The sequence below is a fragment of the Palaemon carinicauda genome, chromosome 22 (genome assembly GCF_036898095.1).
Source record: "Palaemon carinicauda isolate YSFRI2023 chromosome 22, ASM3689809v2, whole genome shotgun sequence".
In the NCBI taxonomy this organism is placed as follows: domain Eukaryota; kingdom Metazoa; phylum Arthropoda; class Malacostraca; order Decapoda; family Palaemonidae; genus Palaemon; species Palaemon carinicauda.
The window spans coordinates 111,888,510-111,903,338 of NC_090746.1; the positions used below are offsets into that span (position 1 = coordinate 111,888,510).

At 38.1% G+C, this 14,829-nt stretch overlaps 1 long non-coding RNA gene across 3 annotated transcripts in view; it reads right to left on the bottom strand.

Moving 5' to 3' along the window:
• The window catches only part of LOC137616240 (uncharacterized), a 67,315-nt gene that overhangs the window by 51,957 nt on the left and 529 nt on the right, over positions 1–14,829 (bottom strand). For 2 of the 3 annotated variants that reach the window (XR_011039363.1, XR_011039362.1), the window contains exon 2: positions 6,020–6,176. This is a non-coding gene — a long non-coding RNA (uncharacterized lncRNA). Of the gene's footprint in view, positions 1–6,019; positions 6,177–14,604; positions 14,669–14,829 lie in introns of those variants that run through there. The other variant, XR_011039364.1, reaches the window with a different exon arrangement.

A 14,829-nucleotide genomic window follows, 5' to 3' on the forward strand; every position in this document is an offset into this window, starting at 1 on the left:
TACTTGATTCGGACCCCAAAAATAGGGTCCTTTTTCAATAAAAACTCATATATCTTCTATAATTTTAGCCGGAGAGTGAAAATATGCGATGACCACATTTATACCCATAAAACGACTCTATGCTGTAGTCTAACACAAAATCTGACACCGAAAATTTTGGGACATAATTCCTGACCCCGGCCCTTACTCTATTCGGACCGCAAAAATAGGGCCCTTTTTAAAAAAAAACTCATATATCTTCTATAATTTTAGCCGGGGAGCGAAAATATGCGATGACCACATTTATACCCATAAAACGACTCTATGCTGTAGTTTAACAAAATTCTGACACCGAAAATTTTGGGACATAATCTCTGACGCCGGCCCTTACTCGATTCGGACCCCAAAAATAGGGCCCTTTTTCAATAAAAACTCATATATCTTCTATAATTTTAGCCGGAGAGCGAAAATATGCGATGACCACATTTATACCCATAAAACGACTCTATGCTGTAGTCTAACACAAAATCTGACACCGAAAATTTTGGGACATTATCTCTGACCCCGGCCCTTACTCGATTCGGACCCCAAAAGTAGGGCCCTTTTTCAATAAAAACTCATATATCTTCTATAATTTTAGCCGGAGAGCGAAAATATGCGATAACCACATTTATACCCATAAAACGACTCTACGCTGTAGTCTAACACAAAATCTGACACCGAAAATTTTGGGACATTATCTCTGACCCCGGCCCTTACTCGATTCGGACCCCAAAAATAGGGCCATTTTTCAATAAAAACTCATATATCTTCTATAATTTTAGCCGGAGAGCGAAAATATGCGATGACCACGTTTATACCCATAAAACGACTATGCTGTAATCTAACACAAAATCTGACACCGAAAATTTTGGGACATTATCTCTGACCCCGGCCCTTACTCGATTCGGACCCCAAAAGTAGGGCCCTTTTTCAATAAAAACTCATATATCTTCTATAATTTTAGCCGGAGAGCGAAAATATGCGATAACCAAATTTATACCCATAATACGACTCTACGCTGTAGTCTAACACAAAATCTGACACCGAAAATTTTGGGACATTATCTCTGACCCCGGCCCCTACTTGATTCGGACCCCAAAAATAGGGCCCTTTTTCAATAAAAACTCATATATCTTCTATAATTTTAGCCGGAGAGCGAAAATATGCGATGACCACATTTATACCCATAAAACGACTCTACGCTGTAGTCTAACACAAAATCTGACACCGAAAATTTTGGGACATTATCTCTGACCCCGGCCCTTACTCGATTTGGACCCCAAAAGTAGGGCCCTTTTTCAATAAAAACTCATATATCTTCTATAATTTTAGCCGGAGAGCGAAAATATGCGATAACCACATTTATACCCATAAAACGACTCTACGCTGTAGTCTAACACAAAATCTGACACCGAAAATTTTGGGACATTATCTCTGACCCCGGCCCTTACTCGATTCGGACCCCAAAAATAGGGCCTTTTTTCAATAAAAACTCATATATCTTCTATAATTTTAGCCGGAGAGCGAAAATATGCGATGACCACGTTTATACCCATAAAACGACTATGCTGTAATCTAACACAAAATCTGACACCGAAAATTTTGGGACATTATCTCTGACCCCGGTCCTTACTCGATTCGGACCCCAAAATTTGGGCCTTTTAAATAAAAACTCATATATCTTCTATAATTTTAGCCGGAGAGCGAAAATATGCGATGACCACATTTATACCCACAAAACGACTCTATGCTGTAGTCTAACACAAAATCTGACACCGAAAATTTTGGGACATTATCTCTGACCCCGGCCCTTAATCGATTCGGTCCCCAAAAATAGGGCCCTTTTTTCAATAAAAACTCATATCTTCTATAATTTTAGCCGGAGAGCGAAAATATGCGATGACCACATTTATACCCATAAAACGACTCTATTTTTTAGTCTAACACAAAATCTGACACCGAAAATTTTGGGACATTATCTCTGGCCCCAGCCCTTACTCGATTCGGAACCCAAAAATAGGGCCCTTTTTCAATGAAAACTCATATCTCTTCTATAATTTTAGCCGGAGAGCGAAAATATGCGATGACCACATTTATACCCATAAAACGACTCTATGCTGTAGTCTAACACAAAATCTGACACCGAAAATTTTGGGACATTATCTCTGACCCCGGCCCTTACTCGATTCGGACCCCAGAAAATAGGGCCCTTTTTCAATAAAAACTCATATATCTTCTATAATTTTAGCCGGAGAGCGAAAATATGCGATGACCACATTTATACCCATAAAACGACTCTACGCTGTAGTCTAACACAAAATCTGACACCGAAAATTTTGTGACATAATCTCTGACCCCTGCCCTTACTCGATTCGGACCCCAAAAATAGGGACCTTTTTCAATAAAAACTCATATATCTTCTATAATTTTAGCCGGAGAGCGAAAATATGCGATGACCACATTTATACCCATAAAACGACTCTACGCTGTAGTCTAACACAAAATCTGACACCGAAAATTTTGGGACATTATCTCTGACCCCGGCCCTTACTTTATTCGGACCCCAAAAATAGGGCCCTTTTTCAATAAAAACTCATATATCTTCTATAATTTTAGCCGGAGAGCGAAAATATGCGATGACCACATTTATACCCATAAAACGACTCTACGCTGTAGTCTAACACAAAATCTGACACCGAAAATTTTGGGACATTATCTCTGACCCCGGCCCTTACTCGATTCGGACCCCAAAAGTAGGGCCCTTTTTCAATAAAAACTCATATATCTTCTATAATTTTAGCCGGAGAGCGAAAATATGCGATAACCACATTTATACCCATAAAACGACTCTACGCTGTAGTCTAACACAAAATCTGACACCGAAAATTTTGGGACATTATCTCTGACCCCTGCCCTTACTCGATTCGGACCCCAAAAATAGGGCCTTTTTTCAATAAAAACTCATATATCTTCTATAATTTTAGCCAGAGAGCGAAAATATGCGATGACCACGTTTATACCCATAAAACGACTATGCTGTAATCTAACACAAAATCTGACACCGAAAATTTTGGGACATTATCTCTGACCCCGGCCCTTACTCGATTCGGACCCCAAAATTTGGGCCTTTTAAATAAAAACTCATATATCTTCTATAATTTTAGCCGGAGAGCGAAAATATGCGATGACCACATTTATACCCACAAAACGACTCTATGCTGTAGTCTAACACAAAATCTGACACCGAAAATTTTGGGACATTATCTCTGACCCCGGCCCTTAATCGATTCGGTCCCCAAAAATAGGGCCCTTTTTTCAATAAAAACTCATATCTTCTATAATTTTAGCCAGAGAGCGAAAATATGCGATGACCACATTTATACCCATAAAACAACTCTATGCTGTAGTCTAACACAATATCTGACACCGAAAATTTTGGGACATAATCTCTGACCCCGGCCCTTACTCGATTCGGTCCCCAAAAATAGGGCCCTTTTTCAATAAAAACTCATATATCTTCTATAATTTTAGCCGGAGAGCGAAAATATGCGATGACCACATTTATACCCATAAAACGACTCTATTTTTTAGTCTAACACAAAATCTGACACCGAAAATTTTGGGACATTATCTCTGGCCCCAGCCCTTACTCGATTCGGAACCCAAAAATAGGGCCCTTTTTCAATGAAAACTCATATATCTTCTATAATTTTAGCCGGAGAGCGAAAATATGCGATGACCACATTTATACCCATAAAACGACTCTATGCTGTAGTCTAACACAAAATCTGACACCGAAAATTTTGGGACATTATCTCTGACCCCGGCCCTTACTCGATTCGGACCCCAGAAAATAGGGCCCTTTTTCAATAAAAACTCATATATCTTCTATAATTTTAGCCGGAGAGCGAAAATAAGCGATGACCACATTTATACCCACAAAACGACTCTATGCTGTAGTCTAACACAAAATCTGACACCGAAAATTTTGGGACATTATCTCTGACCCCGGCCCTTACTCGATTCGGACCCCAAAAATAGGGCCCTTTTTCAATAACAACTCATATATCTTCTATAATTTTATCCGGAGAGCGAAAATATGCGATGAACACATTTATACCCATAAAACGACTCTATGCTGTAGTCTAACACAAAATCTGACACCGAAAATTTTGGGACATAATCTCTGACCCCGGCCCTTACTCGATTCGGACCCCAAAAATAGGGCCTTTTTTCAATGAAAACTCATATCTCTTCTATAATTTTAGCTGGAGAGCGAAAATATGCGATGACCACATTTATACCCATAAAATGACTCTATGCTGTAGTTTAACACAAAATCTGACACCGAAAATTTTGGGGCATCCCCTGAAGAGGACCAAGGCAGGTCTGCTTCATAGTGCAGACGATCAACTGGAAGTACTGCTAAGTACTCAGAGGAGTGGTCTCTGTGAGGGACCTTTCTCGCGAACGGGAGGTGTCCTTCGTAGAAGAGACTTGGAGACACCGCAGGCTGAACCGCTGGTGAGCGCCTGTGCACTATCTCAGGAACTCCAACGATGTGCGCTATCTCAGGAACTCCAACGATGTGCGTTATCTCAGGAACTCCAACGATGTGCGCTATCTCAGGAACTCCAACGATGTGCTCTAATGCGCAGGGAACGTTGGTAGCAGCCTCTGGAACAGGGTGTCTCTGGAAGGCAGTCTCAGGAACAGCAGGAACAGCAGCCGAGCGCTAGAGCGCAAGGGGACGTTTGCGCACAGGGGATACCTGGTGCTTAAGGGACTTACTCACGGTGTGAGAAAGCCTCTCCTGCCCCGGAGGGAGGAGCCCGTTGGATAACGGGGAGCGTGGGCGCCCAAAGCGCGTCAGCAGTCAGGAATGGATACGGCAGGTCAGCAGGTCCACTGAGGGCACGAGAGACCAAAGGTCTAAACGTAGCCTGAGTAGCGAGGCCCCGAGGGGATGAGTTGCGAGACCCCGAAGGGTCAGCGCAACGAGAAACAGAAGTTTCCCAGTCACTAATCACCGAAGTGTAGAAGTGACTAAAGTTACGAGAGCCCGAGGGATCTGCGTAACTAAGGCTCTGAGACCGCGAAAGGTCAGGGAAAAAGAGAAACCGAAGTTTCCCTGTCACTAAACTCTGAAGTGTTAGTGACTGAACAGCAAGCTGTTTCAACAGGAACAATCCTCCGAAGAAGAGTCTCTATGAGTGGCCTCTCTCGCGAACGAGAGAGGTGAGCACTTCGTAGAAGAGAAATACAGTATCAGTTTGGACTTCTTCCGGCGCCGGGAAAACCTCTCCCACTGGGAGGTAGACCACTCCCTACAAACTTTACCTCTGTCACACCGTTGGCCCCTGCAAAAAGGACATAAGGTGTGAGGGTCCGTTTCGACCGCCGACATATATGTACCACAAGGGCGGTCAGGTAATCCAGGACACTTCCTCATAGTAGAGGCCAACTTCCAAGCACTGAAAAGAAAAAGCAAAACTAGATCAAAGACTGCCAATAAGCGAGGGTGGGAGCAGACGTCTGTTCATCACCCGAGCCAAAAGCAAAGTGAGCTAGTCACAGGTGTGTGAGGAGTAAAAATTCTAATGACTTGTCATTTCAGCTACGCCGAAAGTAATACCCATATTAAATAGTGTGGTTTGTATTTCGGTTACGGAACAAATAAGTTACTCATGATAGAGCAATTCGCATTATCGGAACACTTCAAGCAAAAAAAATTTCACTCATCATTGGATCACCAAAGATTATTGCGATAATTAACATTCTGTACCTTTGCAGTCTCTCCCTTATTTTCACTATTTGCAAATGAATAACCATAAAATTTACTTATAACATCAGCACTGTATAAAAAATCTTTGCCACAAGTTTAGGGTTTTTCCTCATTGCCGTCAATGGGATGTAGGCAACAGTATTTAATCTATTGATGAATTACAGTATTAAATCTATGTATGTGCTTGGACAAATATTCTGGCTTTTTACTTACCGTAGTTATGATTATCAATGTCCACAGTCACATCCTGGTATCAAAACCTCTCTCAGCTCACGAGTCGGCTTGGTACTGTAGTCAACAAACTAACCTCAGTCATCGGACCATGACGACGACATCTGCACTGCTTTCAATGTCTTGTCCAAGGTTTATTCTGTTGAGGTAAAAAACCTTGATTATGATGTACAGTATTCATTACTCATTACGATATCTCAGTAATATACTGTACAGTAGTCAGTCCCCTAAGGAAGAACGTCATGCCTTCCAAGATTGGGTTCTCAAATGTAAATTAGTCGAGGCATTTAGGTACTAATACGACATCACTTCCCTCCACTTTTTAGTCAGTTGATCTACCTACTCGCGAGGCCTAGCAAAATTGTAAATTAAGAAGTTCTGTAGCTATTTCCACATGGAATAATTTTTAAAAGTTGATTTTGATTTTCCTTTACATTAAAATCATTTAAAATTAATTGAAAACATAATTTCATATCTAAAGAGAATGGGGATCCAATGTAGTATTGTTTAGCCAGTCAAAGGAACCAATAACACACTAGTGGTAGTATCTCAACGGGTGGCTGATGTTCTAGCTAACCTATTACCTAACCGCAAAATGAAATTCAACATCTACAGAAATAAAACACTACTTCAAATAAGTAAGCCTACAAGACATAAAACCAGTATACGGAAAGCAATGACATATGAAGTGATGTAAGCATTGATCTATCTTTTCCAAGTTCTACAAACACAAAAATTGGTATTGAAGGAACTTAACTTTGGAAATTGACAATGGAAATTAGACTGTATTCTTGATAAAGATCCATGTTTAAAACCTTCTTGGTTAAACTGAAAGTATAAATAATGTATAGAAAACAATTGAAATTTCAAAGATTCTAGGCTACACATCTGAATTTCCTAAATATTGTTGTTTTCAGACCTTATGATATTCACTATTCAGGCAAAAGATAATTTAGGCCAAATAGCTGAGTAGAAAAAACAAAAAAGGTCCTATAAAACATAGCCAGGATTGCAAACGTGTGAGGAGTATTGTGATAACGGCTCACTAAAGAGTTTGGGATAGTGTGTATTTGTAGAATGGTAAAAATTACTCATACCAGAGACAGGCAGGAGAAATTTCTGAAAAATTGTGTTATCGCAAAACTGCTGGCGCAGTCAGGGGAAGGCTACTGGCTTGCACACACGCGGAAGAGATTTGGGAGCTCACACAGAAGACTTCTGGCGTGTAGGACAGCGACGTCGCACGCGTGAGGGAGAGTGCTGGCGCGCAAGAGAACGCTAGAGCGTAGGAGAGCGCTAGCGAGCAGGAGACCGAAGGTGCACGGGCACGCGCTGAGTTTTCAGTGAGCTCTGTTGAGTCGGTGATCGTAGGTTGACTGGTGAGCGCTGGCGTGCAGGACAACGGTGGCTAGCAGGAGACTGAAGTTGCACGGACGCGCGCTAAGGTTTCGGTGAGCTCTGTTGCATTGGCGATCGTAGGCTGGCCAGCAGGTTAGCTGGTAGGACGATCAGGAACTGGGATGTACCCTTTGGAAGGGCGAACATCCACCGATGGAGATCGCCAACGATCCACAGAAGAGTCGAGAACCGAAGTCCAAGGACTACCTGTAGCATCGTCAGAAGGTCCAGGTACAGATGACGCCCATGAGGGCCGGTGGATCAGTAAGCTGACCTTCAGCAGTAGCAATCCTCCGAAGAGGAGTCTCTATGAGTGGCCCCTCTCGCGAATGAGAGAGGTGATCACTTCGCAGGAGAGACTTGCCTAAGACTATGCTCAGCCCCCGAAGGAAGAGAGACTCAGCAAGGGGGGGGGGGGAGCGTAGTCTAGGCGAAGACAGCAACAGCAGTCGGAGTCGATGAAGTGATGAAGATGCAGGAAGTTCTCCCTTGGAAGGGAGAAACAACCCCACACCTGGGGAGGAAAACTCTCCCTCGGAAGGAAAAGTATCCTACCCTTGGAGCCTAGTCTCCTGGTAGTGCCCTAAGATGATCTGACAAGAGCGCTGCCTGAGGATGCGTATCTGGAGCTAGTTCCTTGAAGATCAAGTGCTGCCACGGGCATACTTCTATGAGAAGGGATGACGCCCATGATGACGCCCATGATGACGTCCTCTGAGGGTCGGCAGTGACAGCAGATTCCCCAGGCATAAACAGAACAGCTCTGCTTCGTCGGCTCTCTAAGTTGAATGAAGAACTGCATCGCTGAGGAAAAATTAAATACATTACAGTATGTACCAAAACCTCCCTCGGGAGGAACACCAAGTCCACGAAGGAAAAGGAGACCACCGAGGGAACAAACATAAAATGAGAACTGCACCCTCCCTTCCTCGGTCATCAACAACAGTAAAAGGGGAGCGGAGAGTAACTGTAATAAAACAAGAATTACAATTATTTAAATCAGCGAAAAATATTCACTAAGAGGAAGAACCACTGATCCTCTGAAGAGAAGTGTTCCTCACGGAGAGGCTGAAAAGTTAAATACAATTATAATTTCACTTAAATAATTAAGAAAACAATTGGAAGCGGAACCTACCCCGCGAACGGGAAAGGTGCTCCCCCTCTTAGTACACTGTCGGAAGCCCATGAAAAGTGAACGGCCTTGAGAATAGAAAGACCGAAGTCAATCTCTGAAAGGCCACACTCCCTTCCCTCAGTAATCCATATGTTCCTCATGGAAGAGGGTAAGGTGAAGACAACAGTTGAACAAGGAGGGTCCAAACGATGACAATTCCTCTGCGGCGGAGGCGGCCGAATCAACGGTAGGTTATTCGCCGACTGGAAGACCGATGGACAAGGGAGAGGTCGGGATGGAAGGCTCCCCGGACTTGCGCAAGTGTCTTGAGAACCTGTCGTAAATGAAACTTACATTTCTAAATATATATATAAATATATATATATATATAAATATATATATATATATATATATATATATAAATATATATATACTGTATATATATATATACATATATATATATATATATATATATATATATATATATTATATATATATATAACGGGAAGACCAATGGACAAGGGAGAGGTCGGAAGGGAAGGCTCCCCGGACTTGCGCAAGTGTCTTGAGAACCTGTCGTATACGTTACCACACGCACAGCACAAACACTGAAAAGGAAACTTACATTTCTAAATATATATATATATATATATATATATATATATATATATATATATATATATATATATATACAGTATATATATATATATATATATATATATATATATATATATACAGTATATATATATATATATATATATATATATACAGTATATATATATATATATATATATATATATATATATATATATATATATATATATATATATATATATATATATATATGGTAAAATTACAGTTTCAACCATTATGGGGAAACTGGAATAAAAATATATTTGTTGCATCAGAAATAGTGTAGTTCCAACGGATTTAACGTTTATTTTGACCGCCAACCATCCGATTTAGAGATTTACTATGTACAGTAATTGGAGTTAAAACAACGAGTTTTTCCAGAAAAATCAGTGTTTGTAACCGTGTTTTTATTGTTTTTGTTTCATATTATGTTGTAATGCAGAAAGACCCTACTTCATCCCAACAATTATGGGGGACACCAGATGGGAACCGGGGTTTTGGGTGGGGGGGGGGCGTCAAATGATATTTGCAATAAAAAAAATGGTTTATGTAAGAAAACAAATCCTGAAAGCTGTTAAGTAAACCACAGACCTTAATCTTTCATCACAAACCTATCCCTAAACTAAACCAGCTAACCTAACAAACACCCCTAATCTAACCTAGAAGGACCCCGGTCACAGACCCTAGACCTACTCCTAAACTAAACCCGCTAACCTAACAAACCCCCCTAACCTAACCTAGAAGCCCCCGGTCTCGGACCCTAAACCTACCCCTAATCTAAACCAGCTAACCTAACAAACCCCCCTAACCTAACCTAGAAGGACCGTGGTCACAGACCCTAGACCTACCCCTAAACTAAACCAGCTAACCTAACAAACCCCCCTAACCTAACCTAGAAGCCCCCGGTCTCGGACCCTAAACCTACCCCTAATCTAAACCAGCTAACCTAATAAACCCCCTAACCTAACCTAGAATGCCCCCGGTCACAGACCCTAGACCTACCCCAATAGGTGAATCACATTTAGCACACTTAACACTTTATGGGTAATACTGAATGCTCTCTAAGAAACCTATTCACAACCTCTGGAGTACCATTATAACTTCATGAAATCAAGCGATCACCTCAAAATACGAATAGCGACATATATTGCACACCTGCACTGAAGGATCCATGACACTTAAGTAACGAGAGTGCTGAACGTATAGAGACCGGCAGGTTTCAAAATCGAAAACAAACGACAATCAGGCGTTTCTCCCACAATGAAATAGGAAAAAAAAAAATACTATCGGTTACAATGGTATATTGCACGAAAAACAGATCCTTGGGATAAGAATGAGAGAGAAAATGAATCGTCCAATATTTCCGTAAGCCATTCCTTACGATAGTTTCTACAAAAAATTTCTTAACAATATGGCCAGGAATGAGTGATAATTTGATTAAGCGTGAACATTGTCATAGACGAAAACAAATTATAAGGGAAAAAAATACCCAACGATAACTCTTGGAACAAAAACTCTAATTTCATTGGAAGAGCGACATTACTAGCAGGAAGCCAATAACTCCTTTGTAAAGATCCCAGTAGTATTTTGATTGAAGGAGCGACATTAGTGGGAGGAGGAAATGCGCATTCAAGCAAATATTGTTACATTATGCAATGGAGAGGAGCCAAATAAGATGAAAACAGATATACAAACTAACAAGAGCTACCTTGCGTGCCCATGGAAAGATATACACTAAACTTAGAAAAAGTTAAGACCTTCAATACCTGGAATATTTTTTTTCTCTGTAAGTATGCATTAGCGACAATAATGTATTGAGAAGAAGTGTTTTGTTATCAAGTGCTTTATTCGGGAAAAATATTAAAATAATAGATATCCCATAATGGTATAATATGTATATATATATATATATATATATATATATATATATATATATATATATATATATATATATATATATATATATATATATATATATATATATATATATATATATATATATATATATATATATATATATATATATATATATATATATATATATATATATATATATATATATATATATATATATATATATATATATATATATATATATATATATATATATATATATATATATATATATATATATATATATATATATATATATATATATATATATATATATATATATATATATATATATATATATATATATATATATATATATATATATATATATGTATATATATATATATATATATATATATATATATATATATATATATATGTATATATATATATATATATATATATATATATATATATATATATATATATATATATATATGTATATATATATATGTATATATATATATATATATATATATATATATATATATATATATATATATATATATATATATGTATATATATATATATATATATATATATATATATATATATATATGTATATATATATATATATATATATATATATATATATGTATATATATATATATGTATATATATGTATATATATATATATATATATATATATATATGTATATATATGTATATATATACATATATATATATATATATATATATATGTATATATATATATATATATATATATATATATATATATATATATATATGTATATATATGTATATATATACATATATATATATATATATATATATATATATATATATATATATATATGTATATATATATATATATATATATATATATATATATATATATATATATATATATATATATATATATATGTATATATATGTATATATATACATATATATATATATATATATATATATATATATATATATATGTATATATATATATATATATATATATATATAGAGAGAGAGAGAGAGAGAGAGAGAGAGAGAGAGAGAGAGAGAGAGAGAGAGAGAGAGAGAGAGAGAGATAGAATATTAAATTTACAGTATATGTTCCATATTTTCACCCCCGTGGAATAAGAATATATATATATATATACATATATATATATATATATATATATATATATATATATATATATATATATATCACCGGTGTGTGAGTGGGAGTGGTAACAAGCTACCCCCCCCCCCGCTAACTAGTGGTATGGGTAGTTAACCGTCGCTAAATTTTAATGGCTAGTCATTTCAGCTTCGCAGAAAGTAATACCCCTAAATAAACAGCGTAGATTTGTATTCCAGTTACGGAACAAATATCTCCCAAATAATGACCTCCGGGGTTTGCGAGCACAGCTCAACAAAGGAGCAGTCATGATTTTTTTTGCGAGCGAGGCAAGCCAAGGCAGAGCAAAAGCCCTTATTTTCAACCAAATATCTCCAATATAAGACCCATGGTGCTTGCGAGCACAGCTGAACATGTACCGCATGTCAGAACATACGAGCAGTGATGTAATGTTAATTTTGCAAGCGAAGCAAGCCACGGCGGAGCAAAAATCATTACAACAGTTATCGAGGCAAGTCAAATAACATTCAGTATCATCAACACATTACCAACGCTGGAAATGGCCAATATCGTAAGGAAAGGCTTACGGAAATATTGGAAGATTCTTTTTGCCTCTCATTCTTATCTCAAGGATCTGTTTTTCGTGCAATATACCATTGTAACTGATAGTATTTTTTTTTTTTTTTTTCCTATTTCATTGTGGGAGAAACACCTGATTATCGTTTGTTTTCGATTTTGAAACCTGCCGGTCTCTATACGTTCAGCACTCTCGTTACTTAACTGTCATGGATCCTCCGGTGCAGGTGTGCAATATATGTCGCTATTCGTATTTTGAGGTGATCGCTCGATCTCATGGAAGTTATAATGGTACTCCAGAGGTTGTGAATAGGTTTCTTAGAGAGCATTCAGTATTACCCGTAAGTGTTAAGTGTGCTAAATGTAATTCACCTTTACTTTTCCATGAGGTACTGATTAGGGGTAGGTTTAGGTAGGTCTAGGGTCTGAGACCGGGGTCGTTCTAGGTTAGGTTAGGGGGTTTATTAGGTTAGCTGGTTTAGTTTAGGGGTAGGTCTAGGGTCTGTGACCGGGATCCTTCTAGCTTAGGTTAGGGGGGTTTGTTAGGTTAGCTGGTTTAGATTAGGGGTAGGATTAGGTAGGTCTAGGGTCTGAGACTGGGGTCCTTCTAGGTTAGGTTAGGGGGGTTTGTTAGGTTAGTTGGTTTAGATTAGGGGTAGGTTTAGATAGGTCTAGGGTCTGAGACTGGGGTTGTTCTAGGTTAGGTTAGGGGGGTTTGTTAGGTTAGTTGGTTTAGATTAGGGGTAGGTTTAGGTAGGTCTAGGGTCTGAGACCGGGGTCGTTCTAGGTTAGGTTAGCTGGTTTAGATTAGGGGTAGGTTTAGGTAGGTCTAGGGTCTGTGACCGGGGGCATTCTAGGTTAGGTTAGGGGGGTTTGTTAGGTTAGCTGGTTTAGTTTAGGGGTAGGTTTAGGTAGGTCTAGGGTCTGAGACTGGGGTCGTTCTAGGTTAGGTTAGCTGGTTTAGATTAGGGGTAGGTTTAGGTAGGTCTAGGGTCTAAGACCGGGGTCGTTCTAGGTTAGGTTAGGGGGGTTTGTTAGGTTAGCTGGTTTAGTTTAGGGATAGGTTTAGGGTTTGTGATGAAAGATTAAGGTCTGTGGTATACTTAAAAGCTTTCAGGATTTGTTTTCTAACATAAACCATTTTTTTTATTGCAAATATCATTTGACCCCGCCCCCCGAAAACCCAGTTGCCACCTGGTGTCCCCCATAATTGTTGGGATGAAGTAGGGTCTTAGCATTACAACATATGAAAAAAAAAACAATAAAAACACGGTTACAAACACTGATTTTTCTAGAAAAACTCGTTGTTTCAACTCCAATTACATAGTAAGTCTCTAAATCGGATAGTTTGCGGTCAAAATAAACGTTAAATCCGTTGCAACAAATATATTTTTATTCCAGTTTCCCCATAATGGTTGAAACTGTAATTTTACCGTATTCTGAAAGACTGAAGACTTTAAGGCCTTCTAAAGAAAATTTAGACAATCTGAAAACCTAATAATGTAGTGTATAGGATTCCCCTGTGTGATAGGACCCGCAAAATAAAGATTGGGTGTAACGAAATGCCAAATAAGATCAAACATGGTAGCCACAACCCAGATATAAGGGTAATTTTGTATATTATTCCATGCTAATGTAACCTAGGAAAACTACTGAAAACTACTGTTTCTTCCAGAAAAAAATTACGATATCTTCAAAAATGACACTCGTTTCGATATAAGCTAGCCAGGGATAAGGCAAGATTGTGATGTTGAAACAGAGAATCCTAATCAGCAGTGGGCCTCATTAACGAATTTCCTTGCAAAATACAAAGACCCAGTAATGCATTTTTTAATAAGGCTACGTTTCTAGGTAAATTTATACGCAACTTACAATGGGGGATTCAAAGAGGTTGGAGCGCTGACCAAAGACTCTCACTATATAAGTGTTGCCAGAGGGTCACTGAATAATTTCTGAGGAATTTGCAACAAAATTCCTGGATATTTCCAAGAATTCCTGACAATCATTCTATTTGTTATCATGAATAGATTATACAAAAGGAAATAAGAAAAAAAATCAATTGTACATTCTTCTTATATGAATTTAAAGAAAAATTCA